Here is a 15,898-nt window from a genome sequence, read left to right on the forward strand (position 1 = left end):
ATTTATCATTGATTTCCGGACAGCGATTTCGATTACATATATATATATATATATATATTATGCGAAGGTAAATACACCAATAATACGATTTGTCGATACAGCTATTCTGACAACCTTAAATAATTTAATTATTAATATATAATTTATATATTTAATTTAGCTGGTTCTTTGCACCGAACCGTGGTGATGTGTTTTCGTTGAAATAATACATGCAACGACGAGATTAGAGAGTTCACTATATCATATTATAATAATATTATGTCACAGCTTATAGTCGGCGAGCCACCACTGCCCACACGTCACCAACGCCTACTATTTACGCCTTATGGACGACATATTGTATATCTGCCTACACGAAGTGGAAAGCGATCGCTACACGATAACGCTGACAACATCACTCGACACTCGGGTGCAATAATCTCGTGTGGTGTGTCGCACGAACAAATCGCCGTTAACATGGCTGTGGCAGGCTCTATCTGAAAATCTTGTATTCTGCTCATTATGCGTTGCGCCTCACGAATATAATAATAAAATATTTTAATGAGTGCCTATCTATTTTAATATACAGAGAAAGAGAGAGAGAGGGAACATATTAAACTTATTAATAATTGCTGTCGGACGTCGGTACCTACCACATTATTGCAACGAACGGAAAAAGTAATAGGTTTCGCGTATATCCGTTTAACGCACGCGCACATTTTCTTCGCCTTTCTGTTTTTTCGTGAAGTCTTTTCGAAAACCATCGGTCGCGGGTCGACACATTGTCACTTTCAGAGTTACACGATTTCACAAAATGTAATTTCTTGAAAATTTACGTAAGAGCAAATTTTGAATAAATAAAACAAAAAATTGTTATAATATAAAATTTTATATTATTATACTTAGAGCAAGATGAAATCCTTAAAAGTATATTTATTGTTTACGAAACAAAGATAATTCGTTAACATGTTATAATGCAGAAATTACTTTATACATATCCTTATAAAATAATTTAAACACAACTACATAAATCCATACACAGTCATAAATCTAAAATCATAATTTGTAGGTATAAGCAAAATACATAATATTATCATAGAACAAATATTCGTCATTACTATTTATTAATTGTTAATTTGTTATAATACTGAATATTGTTTGATTATTATAATATTATACCATTTATACCAAATCATAATACTATATTTATTAAATTATAATATAGCGTTAATAGTTATTATATTGTTATTGTTATTAATAAGTATAAATTGCAAATAATCAACGTTAAAATGCATTTATACTAATTACAATTAATATAATGCCATAATTTGGCATCAAAAAGTGTATCGAAAAGAGACTCAATAATTGATAAGTGATGGAAACTGACAAAGTTATAACTTATAATCATTAATATGGTAGTTTCTTATCTACATAGTTAAATCAATCATTAATCATTATCAATGTTTGCTATGTGTAATCAATTATCACTATACGACACTACTAATCATCTACATCAGGATATATGATGTATGTATAATATTATAAAAAAACAAAATACTTTCATAATGTGTAGCTTATGATTATAAATTGTAATTTTTCATAATATCGCAATTAATATAAATAAATATTAATAAATATTAATTAATATTTCTACATATAATGACATAAAAGTTGTAAATATTTAAAAAAAATTAAATAATAATTAATAATATTGACAATTTTTTCAAAAACGATGCCATGCTCCACAATAAACATTGAAATTTCAATTTTAATATTAAATAACCGCTATTCTAAACAGAACTATAAATGTATTAATTTTTCATTTCACAATTAAGAAGTATGTTTTTAATATTATCATGTTGGTACTGAATGTAAAGTTAAAATAATAGTTAATATTGTAAAAGTTTGAGTGAAAAAAACTGTACTCAATTTTGATAATTTATTTGATATTTTTATCATAATAATATAATATATAAATATATATATATAGTGTCAATAATTACTTATATATTTTACATTCCAAAATAACTTAATATAAGAAAATAATTGTTATTACTACACATTATACCTATCACTTATAATAATTTTCTAAATTTCTTAAAAATTATAAAAATGTATGTAAATTATTATTAATTGTTTATATATAATTGCTTTTTAAATTAGCGTTTCCTATGGAATATTATTAAAATATTATTTGTAAAAGGTATATGTGCATATTTTGGAATTTAATTGTATGTACCTAAATCCATCATTAATGAATGTTAATAAAATTAATAATATATGATATATATATTATACACGGTGGTTCATCAAACATGCTCATTACTCATAGGTACTCTTTTTTCTTAAATATGTGCAGTTTTACAAAATCTACTTTTTCGAAATTTTAAATGAACCTATACCATATTTTTTTACTACTTAAGGAAGTGTCCTATTGAGATACAAATTTAAATTTTCCAAATGAAAACCCCTCTTTTCTACAGTAAATTATTTAACGGAAATTTTTTCTAAAAATATATTTGTTATAATGAATTTATTATGCATTATTTTAACCAAAATTATATCTTATAGCCTTATACATATGTTTATTATAATTTATACTATGTTAAAATCATAAACACATGGCAGCGTTCCTATAGGTATTTCCATTTGGGTAATGTATTACAGCTCAACTTACCTGTATACATATACAATGATATGGCTCAAACAAAAATTGCGTAGCAGGTTTGGTAAGTTTATACGCAATACTACAATATACAGTGTTGAATTTTTGGATGGTAACGTACAACGCTATAGTAATTCGAATTGCTTAGCTAACGAGCTGCAATTCAACTCGGAAAGTCGGAATTTTTTAGGGTAGGGTAAGGTAGTAATTCCTATTATAATATATATATTTTTTATCTTACTGAACACAGGCAGGGCCGGATTGCCAGGATCTATGGAGTCTTGCTCGGGGGTGCCAAATTACCAAATAATAAGTGAATATATCAACAGTTTTTATTCATTTTATAATGAGTATTATAATTCAAATTAGAACTTTTATTTTACTTTAGCTATGAATAGGTAACCTCCATTTTCCATTCGGATTATTAAACATTTTTTTTTGTAACACGTACAAGTTAAGCAATAATTTTTATTTTAAAGTTTATATTTAATACACAGTTTTCCTAATCAAGTATTTAAAATTTTATTTTTCATAGGTTTGTGGCATAATAGAGGGCGTTAATTTTATACTTTGCCTTCGCGGGTAAAAAATATGTTAGAAGAAAGAGCTAGGTCATATATATTTTTTCGAGGCTAGGCCTTCTGAAATTATTTAATTGATAACACATTTGATGTTTTATATACTTTTATTTTAAATTCCAAAATTTCTAATTCTATTATTCCCCCAAAAAATATATACATAAAGAGTCATTTTGTAGATTCGTGTACTATTAAGTAATATATTTATGAAAGGTGTTATTGAATACATTTTAAAGACTTTTTCAAAAGAATACTATACAATTTTTACTCGTTTAGGTATAACTTCAGTTTATATTTTTACAATATCTCTGCTTTTACTTGAAATATAAATACATATTAGTATATTGCTGTTATATCATTGCAGTGATGATGCTGTATGAGCAACGTGCTTATCTCAGCGTGTGTCATCTTCGGGTAAAAACTATTAGGTTGCACAAAGAAAATAATTTGGTCGGCAAAATCAAACGAAATTGTACACGCACGCACATATTCATATACCTACCTATACACGCACGAATACAATACAGGTAGCACTGCACGCGTAACGTAGTGTTGTCCCTTAAAGATTCAAATTGAGATGAGCACAAAAAAAAACCCCGTGAAAAAAAGGATATAAAAATGACGTTTTTAGATGTTATGATAAATAATTATTATAGCTATATGACGCGCAAAATCCTCCCAACCGTGTCATGACAATAAACGATGTCCTCAATAACAATAAAATACACAATAGGACATATTTTTTTATCGTACATATTATGATACCATATATTATTATAATGTTACTATACAACTGTAGGTGTTCCTATAATATATACTATTATAATGATATATTATACGGCTCGAGCTGGCGATTTACGCACAGCATGAAAACAACAACGCCACGTACCCAAGCAATTAACAAACATTAAGACATGTAAACATTCAGCAGTGAGCATTATTATAATATATATATATATATATATATACCTAGGTACTTACGGGTATTTGGGCCCCGCGCGATGTCCACACTCGTAAATCATCTATACACAATCATTTATTGGCCATTAAATGGAATCAAACGGCGCGCACCGTTGACAACGTCAATGTTTTACCGTAATAACGACGGATAATAATAACGATGACGTATAATACGATCCTCAGAGAGATGGTGAACGGAGGGCGGCGCCGCATTATACGAATATATATATATGTCACGACGTAAAAAATTGTGTATAATATAATATTATGTGTACAGAAAATGATGCGTACATATGTAGGTGTATATATATATATTATACACTCATCTCGGATACTGAAATATATATATATAGGAACGCAATTACGGTATAATATGGCGGTTCAAAAATAAAAACCTGTATTAAAATCGATTAGCTGAAGTCGTTATTTTGAATATGTTTTCACTGAAAACTTCGTTAAACATTAGTTCGTCGCTACAGTTCATATCCTATAATACCATCGTCGTTGTTTTGATAGGTGTATTAGGCGCACGCGTGATAGTAAGGTTTTGTATTCAATTTTATAATAACCGATGCAATGGTTAACACGGCTGAATTCGATATAATTTTATAAATATCGACGACTTGAAGTAAAAAATAAGAATAAAATAAAAATCGGTTTCAAACGTTGACAATTTGTTTTAACTACTTACTTTTGAACTTTAATAACCTTAAAAGGACATTCCACTCAGTCAGTTTTTGGTAAGTTCGTCGACACAGATCGTCTACAAAGGATTTTAGTGATAAACTACACCTATCGTGAAAATGGAAGATATAATAGCATTTAGGGATGTATTTCACATATAGTTATGCTTTAAAAAAAATTAATAAATAGTTGCAATTCATAAAGAAAAAGAAAATATATACATCTAGAAGATTATAAAATACCACAAAGTATAAATAGTGTAGTAGTAATAATCGACTTGAAATTACTTAAAAAATATTTTCTAATATTCAAAATTAAGTTATGAGCTTTAAAATCTCAGTAGTATTAAATAGCAGTTATATAGCTGACTTACGGCGTCATGTTTAATAATATGCATTTTCAACCACAACCTCTAAGTTGTTTTCAATTTTTATGTATTTAATAATAATATTTTAATATTAATTTTTAAATTGTGTTAAAATTGCCTATATTAAACCCCTCGAAAAACGCCGGCGAGACGTAGTCGACTAGTTCGCATACCTACCGATTTTATCGTTTTCGTTCTAGTTTTGGTTCTTCGAAATACATAATTGACGTTTCGTTGATATCGATATTTGACTTACTTTTTTTAAAGCTTGATAACAAAATTACGTACTTTGAACGTTCCCAATACGAATGTACAATTTGGACATGACTAATACAATATAATCAATAATATATAATGTCCTCGATATATATATATATTTAAATATCTATAGGACAATGACACCCATTTTTATGGCGTATAATAATAGTACTGTGCGATAAACTCACTTATGATGTTAGGCCGTTTTAATGTTTTTTTGATTTCAAACAATAACGATGACATATATTTTATATATAATATATATACCATCATGAAACCGTCACTTGTTTTGTTATAGGTTTTAATATAAGTATAGGAACGTCACGTAAACGCGCGGACGACACATCGCGCGCATACACCTTATAAACCGAAATAAAACAATATTATTAATTTTGCATCGTATCGCGGCGATTCAACGATTTCACCTTATAATGTCCACATAGACAATTCACTCCGAAAATTATAGATGTATCAAGTGTTTGCGATACGCTCGCAGTATGTCCTGTACACGTTTTCATACGTATACGCACGTAATGACTAATAATATGTTTTATTATAATACGGACCGGCGAGGTCCGGTAAATACGCGTGTTAAACAAAATAACAACAAACTGTAAGTACCTAAATATATCTGTGTATAAACCGTTAGAGTGAATTGCCACGAGAAAAACGAAGCCATCATTATTTGATCGCGCGTATATTAATTATATAAGTATATGTAATATTGTTTTTGCGAAATTTCGAATACACACACACATTTAACGCACTCGTCTTTGGATTTTATGCAAAATATAAACATATATATTTTATATAGCATTCACGCGATTCCTTCGGCGAGACGAATCTAATGAAATTTTTTCACACAGCCTCCCAATATTTTTCTCCTGTTTACGATAATATCACACGATCGTCGAAATATATACGCGTGTGTAATATAATAATAATATAGTAGTCTGACCCTTGTGTGTAACACGCGTCCAGTTGTAAATTTCTATAGACTCACTCACGACGCACAGACAAATTTATATAATATATAAAAAATAAAGGTACTAAAACTAAATGGGCTTGCTACAATGCCCTTTTCAATAATCAAAAGGCAACCTTATTAACAGCTGACATCTGCACAGCGTACAATTCAAAAACGTATTTGTACACAATTATAATAATATAATATGTTTCATATGCAATTACGACGTACGAATTTATTGTATTTTTTTTTTTTTTTTATGATACAAGTAAAATATGTATTATCTACAAAACCGCCAAAAATAAACTGTGGATCAGTTAAATTGGAAAAGAAATATAACTATCACCGCCTATATGACTAATATAAATAAAAAATAATTCACGTCCAAAGAGGAAATGTTCATATTAAATTATTGTACCTATAATAGTTTTATTATTTCTTGATTTTTAATCAAGTAAGTATGGTAATTGAAATGAAAAAAGTCTGAATTTTTAAAACTTTAAGAATTTTTGTTAAATAGGAAAACGATAAAATTGTAACTCAGTTGTAATGAGTATAGGTGGATAATTAAGCTAGCTTTAACATAAAATATTAATGGAGAGAGATCCGATATCATACCCAAGCGGTATAACGATTTGAATCCACAAAAACGTCGGCGTTTCTAAAAAATTTCTATTTTTAACTTTTCTCCAAAACTATGATAGCTAAAAAGTTGGTTGATAGCTCATTAAAAAGAGTTTATCAAGCAGATACAAAATGTGAGATTAAACATTTTCAAAAAATTATTTAATTTTTCACAATTAAAAAAAATAGTTATTTTTTTGCTAGATTTTTATTTAGCGTGGTAGATTACCGAAACTGGAGAATGGATTTAGTTATTTGGGGTCTTGTTAAATTCACATTGTCTAGGAGAAGTGCTGTGAAGATTTTTAGAACTTTTTCTTCAATCGTTAACTCACTACAAAGCTATAAAGCTGGAAAACATAAAAAACGCCCAATAAAATGTGTTTTAATTTTTTTTTGAAGTTCTGTAGTGAATTATTTATAAAAGATAAAGTTCTGAAAATCTTCACTACACTTCTCCTAGTCAATGAGACTCTAACAAGACCCCACACAAAAAAATCCGCTTTCCGGTTTCAGAGATCTATCTCACTAAATGAAAATGAAAATAAAATACATTATACATACATATAAACATATTGCATACAATTAATACATTTTTAAAAATTGAAAATCAAGAAAGTTTACATGCCGATCTCTGACTTGGCAAGCGTTTTTTCTATATATTTTAAATTATTAGTTTATTTCTCATTTTATTCAAAAACAGTATATTTTATTATTATGGTAAATTATTTTTTTAAATTATATGGGAATATAGAACAAGATATTTTGAGTTTATTTTTAATAAAATTTATGTATATAATATATATAGACATATAGTTGATATTAAGGTAAATTTGATGACAAATAATTAAAAAAATTAAACCATTTTTGGCATTTATCGATCAGAATCGAATATATTAATAAATATATTATACTTGAATAAAGAAATATGAGTCAAAAAATATTGATATATTTTAATTTCAGGCATTCGCAGCTTATCCATCAGCAATAAATCTAATAATATTAAATTAATCATATGCAAACTTTAAATACAATTTTTCGGTGTTTTTAGGTCATGATTTCATTCTTTATTAAGTATCTAATTATTATTTAATGTTTCTCAAGGTCGTCAACTTCCGAGCCCCAGCAACAACTGATAAGTCTAGACTTATGCGGAAAATCTGATATCGGTTTACATGTTAAAAGCGTATAACTCTTTTTTCTATATAGTGCAGACGTTTATAATATAAATTTACTCGCAGCATAATAAACACGTAAAAACATTATACTACAAATTTATGTAGGTAATATTACCTATACAGTATACAACATACATTATACACGACGACGTATATCTAGTTTTCACCGTCTTCGTCCGCTGTACACTATTGAAATATACGGCCCGTGCTAAACCACAACCTTCGTTTATGTGTTTCGGTTTTACAAGACGTACCTATACACGGTACACACTTGACCGAATATTAGTATGCCATACGGGCACCTTTTACGCGCGTATCTAAAATATTAGCATAATATAACGCGTGTATACTGTTTTTCCTCGCAACTACACGCGCTCGTAAACCGATTTCATTCATGAACTCAATTTTTACGACGGTGTTTTTTTGTCCGTCTACGGGTATTCTTAAAAAATTGTGTATACGCACGTACATGTTTGTATTGGTTTATGCGTGTCAATATTATGCAAATTACGCGCAATACATTGTATACGCATGCCATCATTGAATTCTTCATCGGCCGGAGTCGTGACTAGGTATATAGATTTTTAATATCGTTGTATGATTTTTGAAAATATAATCATAATAACATTGTGTATATATAAAATACGGTTAAAACAAATAGATAAATGTACGAGTATATACCGGATGATTTCAACGTAAGTACGTATATTTATCGCTCGCGCATAACCGAAAAGCGATTCTGTGAAAAATGTTGTAACTGACTATACATTTTATTATATAAATATAACAATAATGTATATGAAATTAGATAATATATATTATATTATGTGTCTGAATATTCAATACTGTATATTAGTATTAGTTGTTTGTGCTTTACGGCGACGACGTTAATAACAGTATATATACTTATATTATATTATTCCGATATTATATATAGTTACAAAATTTGAAAAATGAGTTGTGTGGAAAATTAAAAATAATTTTGATAAAATATCACAAAAAAAAAATTCGATGAGATTTAAAATGTAGGTAGAGTTTTCATATCCGTATATTTTTATGTCGTGGAAAATTACTAAAGCACAGGATTCGAGTTACCGTGGTCCATTTTTTGTTTATAAACTTATCGACGGAATATGGATGTACACGTTAATAACCAAAAACATCAACACCGTCTTCATCCGCGGAAAGGATCCTTTCTCCGATAATGATTACCGCGTTACATCATACAATATAAATCACAACGATATGATGCTGTATATACGTACTTAAACAATGAACCTGCCGCAGTCAGCGCGATGTACATAATAAGTATAACCTCGGTTTTGCTGTGAAATTTCTCAATCAGCCGATGTCCGCTTCACGTGTATTTATAAACTAAAAATAAAATTGTGTAATGCGCGCATATAAAAGAATAACGACTCGCGAAAAAAAATGAATTATTATAATCAATAATGTATACATTGTACGCCACTGCTGCTGCATTAACGCATTATCTCGGGGGGTGAAAAATTGTTAGCTTACTGCGTGATATGGCTGAAATCAATAAATCCTTCACCTACCACGGAGCATAGGAGAATTTGACCACATCATACTGATGTATATAATAACATTATACCTGTATATATAATACGCATTACTAGATTGGGCAATAAATATACAGTACCTATAGGTGAATTAGTATATGTGTATTATGTAAAATATAATTAGGTATAGAAATGCAACGAGAAAACTATCGCCACTGCCCACTACACAGTAGTGCAGTAAACATCACACGACATATATACATAGCCACATAGGTATTAGGTATTACACAAAACGCTCGACCCGCGCCTACCGCGGCCAACGAATAATATTCGTTTACAAAATATGATTTATTTATTTGACAATTATTGGAAAATGATATCGTTGGCCGGCAAATATAAAATAATATTATGGCTTTATGAGAAATAATATTTTAATGTATTTTACTATTGTTAAACAAGTGAAAATATGTTCGCGTAAAACATGCTTATTATGTGAGTCACGGTTATGGTATAATTCTTGTTATTTTTGTAAATACCTAAAATATACTTATAAGTTACAACTTATCGGTATATGTAGACAGTATAGGTACTGATGATCCACGTGCAATTATTGGCATAATGTTTAATAATCGGTATTAAAATTATTATACTTTGGTGTTTGATAAAATATAATAATATGGTGAATTTGTCAACCGCAAATAAACGTACCATCGCCGGAAGTCCGGAACCGTTATTTAATATTTTTAAGAACCGAAACCGCAATATCGGAGCTAATAGTCTGAGGCGGAACTTCCTTCTGGTCCAAGAAAAGTCTTACGTTACTCATATTCTTTCTAACGAAATAATTTTTAAATTAAACAATAAACAACAATTTATCCACTGACAAAAATTAATTTTACGATTAATATATATATGGTATTTTATATATATATATAATATAATATATAAATATATTATTATAAACTAGTCTTTTCCAAAAAAGGTTTTATTTGAGTGCATTACATATTATGAGTTTTAAAATAAAATAAAATTAGGGCTGGTTTTAATAGAACATTGTATATTCGATACTGTAAATTTGAAATGTGCTGGTAATTATTAATTGTACATGGTTCATTTAGAGGATTAAGAGCTTTCTCGAAAGTTTAGGAAAATCCTTAAAATAAACACTTCTAAATTAAGAGATTTATAAAGTTCTACGTAGTAAGGCATAATATAACATTTAAGATTTAACCAATTGATTTTTTTTAGTTGTATATTTTAAAAGAATTAACACTGTTTCGAAATACTGATTTTCAATTCATGGTGCAACGATCTGTGTAATAATTAGTTATATATAAATATATTTTTTTTATTTATTGTAAAGAAAACATTTATAAAACAAGTAAAAAATAACATTAAGATTAAATTTTACAATAAATTATCTATCTCCTTTAAGCATATGCTTGTGATGGAGGTAGAGAGTTACATTATATAATAATCGAACAAATACATATAGGTACACTATTAAATGTTTACATTAAATCTAAGATTGATACATTTAGAACAAGAAAAAGTATGTGAATAAAATTTGAAAAAAAAAATAAAAAATGTTGCATTTTAATCTTTATACACTTAATAAAGAAAATAACCATAAGTTAATTTGTTCTTTTATACTTGCAATTTTAAGATTCCCAGTTGTAGTGAAAATGAGTTTTTTTAAATGTAATGGCATTAAATTAAAATAGTTTGGAGCTAAATAATTAATAAATTTTTGGCCAAATGCTTTTTTGTAATAAGTTATATTCATCACATCAAAAGCTCTTACTTCTCTTTTCTGTAATAAATATTAAGTTGCAGCAGCACAACGATAATGGTATTATAATAACAAAACCCACGCGGAGTTTCGCGAAATAGCCGAAAGTTTAGACCTCGTGTGAGGGTTGGGTTATAGTCGGGACGAAGGCGTACGCGCGCATTATAGGTCACGTGCAGGGTCGTAATTCGTGAAAACACATTTATATAAAAAACAAATTAAAAAAATATAGGGTTGTGTGTTCTATATATTGTACTAGACGAGAGCGTCGATCGTCATCGCCGCCGCCGCCGCCGTTGCCGCCTCGGTCGTCGTCATCGACGCGGCGTCTATGTGTGTAGGTATATACCCACCGCCTCCGTCGCCGTCTCTCGTCGGGATAAGTATACACCGCGTGTCTTTCCCGTCTCCGTTTTGGCGGCACACACACACACACACCGAAGATATATATATATATGTATATGTTTAAGGGTTCAATAAAGCCGACCGAATGGTAATTATTACATATATAGTTTTTTTTTCTTATTCTTTTTTTACCTTTTATTTTTTCACCTCCACTTTCCACAGAGGAGTGAAGAACATGTGCGTGCACGACTTCGACGACGGACGACGAGCATAGGACGAAGACGTGTGTGCGCGTGTGTGTGTGTGTGTGTAGCCGGTTTCCGCTCGTCGCCGTCTTCTTCTCACATGATATTATACGAAAATAATATTTTTACTGCCCGCGCACGGACACACGCGTATACGTTATTCCGTACAAAATACATTATATGTGTGTGTGTGTGTGTGCAGTATAAAGTATAATATATACGTAAAGGTATCGCGACGGGATTAGCAGCGGCAGCAGTAAACATGTATATGTATATTATTTATCATGTGTGTGTGTGTGTGTGTTGTGGCGGTTCGTTTCGTCGTGTATAATATGTATAGAGTATCGTCGGCGGCAGTTGCATCACACCCGTCGGCGGCTCACAGAGACGCACGTCCGTCCGTCCGCGCGCGTGTGTGTGTGTACGGCGGCGGCGGCGGAAAGGCGTGTTCCGAGTGAGAGAGACCCCAAGGCGAAAAAGTCTCGACCCGACCGGGGCACGCACACACGTACACACAAATACGAATACACACACACACACACACAAACGCGACGCCGGCGGCGGGGCAGTTCCTCCCATAGGCGGCGGCGGCGGCGGTAGAGTATATAATAATATTATATACGTATACGCACAGTTGTGGTAGTACTACACATCACGTAGGTACACACACACACACACACATAATATATAATAATATAAAGTCTGTCGGTGCCGGTCCGGCGGCGGCGAACGGAACGTTTTGTATGTGTGTGTGTGTGTGTGAGTGAGCTGCGGGCTAACTTTGTACACATTACAAACACACACACACACACACACAGACACACGCACATACATACGTACACGCACGTCGTATCGTTCTCTGTTTATAAATGCGAGTGTGTGCGTGTGTGTGTGTGTGCGTGTGCGTGGAGGTACACGCGGCGGCGCTATAACCTGTAATCAGCGGGCACAGGGACCGTGTGTGTTGGCAGGCTGCGGCGGTTGTATCTAACGTTGTTATTATTATCATTATTATTATTATTATTATTATTATTATTATCCTCTTCGTCGTACTATAGTCGTCGTAGTCGTCGACGTCGTCGTCGTCGTCGTAGTCGTAGTCGTCGTCGGTCGTCGGCCGTCGTCATTACTACACAATTTATATAATATATATACGCGCATGCGTGTACTGCAACACACGTATACCTATATAATATTATTTTAATACAACTATCGCGCATATCTGGAGAGAAAAAAACCCGTATCTGTGTATATCTGTATGTGTGTGTGTGTGTGTGTGTGTGTGTGTGCATGTGCGTGTCCGCCGCACGACGGGGCCATATCCACCGCCGTGTACGTATATACATATACATATACGGCGGCCGAGGTGCAGTCTGCAGCGGCGTGCAGCGTGCGAGCGAGTCCCGTGGCTGCGGAGCGGTGACGGTGGCGGCGGCGGCGCCCGAGTCGCCGTGGGTGAGAGACGGCCGCGGCGGCGCAGTCGTCGTGTGTGTGAGCGTGAGCGCGCGCGCGCGGGGACCGGGCAAATTACACGGTAAACACGGACATCAGAAAAATCACGACCACTATAATATACAATATTATATTATGTGTATTAGGTATATTATACGCACGTGTGTGTGTGTGTGTGTGTGTGTGTGTGTGTGTGTGTGTGTGTGTGAGGCAGACGTGTTTTTAGGTTATTTTTTTTTATTTTCGACAAAAAAAACTCGGTTAATTTTCTTTTACTTCTTTTCTTTTGGATTTTTTTTCTTACGCGACGTCATAATGTATGCTTTGCTTTCTATATTATATTTTACCGCTGGAGCGGCTCGAGACGACTGCACCGCTCGTCGTACAGCCCGCTTACACGCTCTGCACAAATGTAGCATTATTATCATTATAGATATACTGTCCCCTTTGATAAATTCGAAAGAGTAATACGATAGCAAAACATATAATATTATTCTATTATGATATTATGCATCATGTTATGATTATATGTATTGCGGTTACATGGCATCACTGCACGACGTTTCTTGAAGGATACGCAAATATACGTATTTTGTACGATTTAAACAATATTATTATTCGTATAGAACTTAACGAACCCGTTCGTGTTTGATTGTGTTGTATTAATACAACTAATAATTGACACACGTTATTTTGATTTATCTTTTTGCGATATTAACTATTAGTAAGTACCTAATTAATTATTATTTTGCAAATTAAACTGTTAAACTCTTCCTTATTTGTATTAAAAAGTGATAGAATAGGACTATAGAACTTAATGTAATAAATAGTATTATAATAATGAAAATAATAATATTATATTAATAATGTTGCACAAAAGTCAGGAATAATGAATCTGTTTCAAATTAAGCATTTAGATCAGATGGTATACAAGTACTGAATGTACGACTATATACCTATAAATATCAATATTACTATAAATTAATAAATGGTCTAAAATTTAGACTCTAAATAATATCAAATTGGTAATGATGATATAATTAAAATAGCTGGTACCTACACCAGCATAATTATAATAGGTAATAAAAATAAAAAATATAATGATAAATACATTATTTATTATAATATTATTATAATACATGTAAATAGGTAGTAAACTAGTAAAATATTAAATGGAAATAAACAATAGGTTACCAAAAGACGTATATAAATACTCTAAATAGTTAAAAAGTAGAAGTAGAATAATAATTAAAAAAAAAAAACAGAATAAAATACCGATTTGAATTTATTAAATACTATAATTACTATTAAGTTGTAATATACCTTATATTATATCGTAATCAGCATAGATGTCACAGAATGTTAAAATTGTCATATCACAAAAAATATTTTATATTTAATCTTGTAATTTGTTCTCTGGGCACAATATTAGTATATTACTTATAAACTGCAGTAAACATCACACTTGATACACGTATCATGAATAACGTAGGTACCTAATTATATATTAAGAACTACGATTAACAAAAACAACAACATATTTTTGAGTAACCTCACTATATAATGCACTGATATTGAAATAAATTATTTGTTTACTATAAGTTTACTTATATATATTATGAAATCGATATGATTTTCTACGATTACCCATAGGCATATATGCCGTTGTAATAATATGCACCATTAATTCCACACGGTGTTTTCTAAACACTGGTAGCAACTAGAAATTCAAATTTCTGGACATAATGGATATTACGTTTTTATACACTCGGATGTCCTCATGTAATAATAATAAATCGTAGAGAGTAATGGTTGTGTAAAAAAAAAAAAAAAAACCATTACGTACACATAACCTATACTTAGAATCTGATCATTATGATATTTACAAGGTGTTCACGATCTATACATTCACAAGACGTCCGAAATTCATAGATACAAAACTCTGTACAGCTTATTATAATGGCTGTAGGCTAATTTATGCGAGTTTAATACACAGATAGATAACATTATTAATATTGTATATTATAAATTATTCGAAGTACGATAATGATCTTTCATTAAAACATCGAATACCCAGCAGCGCGACTCGCGTTCGGTTCGATTTAAATAATATTACTTAATTTTTATTCCATAGTAACTATAATGTTCTAGATTTAAACTATGTATTTTTAATTCATAATTAATGCATCGATAATAATAAACAAGCGTTGAAAAAATGCACGTACACCTATGTATACACTTAAAAATGAACGTGCACTGTGCAATAGTTTATAGTGTTATA

This window comes from Rhopalosiphum padi, chromosome 3 (genome assembly GCF_020882245.1).
Source record: "Rhopalosiphum padi isolate XX-2018 chromosome 3, ASM2088224v1, whole genome shotgun sequence".
Taxonomy (NCBI): Eukaryota; Metazoa; Arthropoda; class Insecta; order Hemiptera; family Aphididae; genus Rhopalosiphum; species Rhopalosiphum padi.